The sequence below is a fragment of the Chiloscyllium plagiosum genome, unplaced genomic scaffold (assembly GCF_004010195.1).
Source record: "Chiloscyllium plagiosum isolate BGI_BamShark_2017 unplaced genomic scaffold, ASM401019v2 scaf_92402, whole genome shotgun sequence".
Taxonomy (NCBI): domain Eukaryota; kingdom Metazoa; phylum Chordata; class Chondrichthyes; order Orectolobiformes; family Hemiscylliidae; genus Chiloscyllium; species Chiloscyllium plagiosum.
This window is the reverse complement of record NW_025172826.1, coordinates 1-743: the sequence shown is the minus strand read 5'-3', so window position 1 is coordinate 743 and position 743 is coordinate 1. Positions and strand designations below refer to the sequence as shown.

Here is a 743-nt window from a genome sequence, read left to right as displayed (position 1 = left end):
TGCCAGCCAACCGAGAGACGGGCCCAGAGCGGACGTGCAGAGCGCAGGCAGACCCCGCGGGAGGCTCAACACTTGGAGGCAGCTCCGTGTCCCAAAGACGAGGCGGTGCACGTCGCCGTGTAAACCACCGACAGCCATTCAGGGACCGGTGACAGCCGTGCTGGCCCCATTGCCACGACACAGACGGACGCCAGGCCGCGCTCCCCGGCCGGGGGGGGGATGACGTCGAGCCTGACGAACGGAATGTGCAGGGTGCGGGGAAAGGCCGTGCGCTCCGACGCCGGAGGGCTCTGGAGTCTGAACTTAGGGAGACAAAGAGGACGGGTCTCCTCTGCGACACCCCAGCCGTGCTCTCGCCAGCCAAGGCGAATGCGATTGATTGAAAAACGACCCTCAGACAAGCGTGGCCCCGGGAAGAACCCGGGGCCGCAAAGTGCGTTCAAAGTGTCGAAGATCAATGTGTCCTGCAATTCACATTAATTCTCGCAGCTAGCTGCATTCTTCATCGACGCACGAGCCGAGTGATCCACCGTTAAGAGTTGTCTGAGTTTGTTTTCGGTCTCTCCCTCGCCAGAGGAAAGCGACCCGGACCGCACATACGCTCCCCACCTTAGCAGCACCCACCTGCCCACCGGCGTGCGCCGGTGGCAGGGCGCCGTGAAGCTGTGGGGAGCACCAGCCTGGTGCAGCCCGCGGAAACATACGTCTACGGGGTGAAACAAAACAGGGCGCCCAAGAGGCGA

General features: G+C 63.3%; 1 non-coding gene across 1 annotated transcript; it reads right to left on the bottom strand.

Moving 5' to 3' along the window:
- Positions 1 to 387: 387 nt before the first annotated feature.
- On the bottom strand, positions 388 to 541 carry LOC122545301. Its single transcript, XR_006310528.1, has one exon. It is a non-coding gene; the product is annotated as a 5.8S ribosomal RNA (ribosomal RNA).
- Positions 542 to 743: the final 202 nt, after the last annotated feature.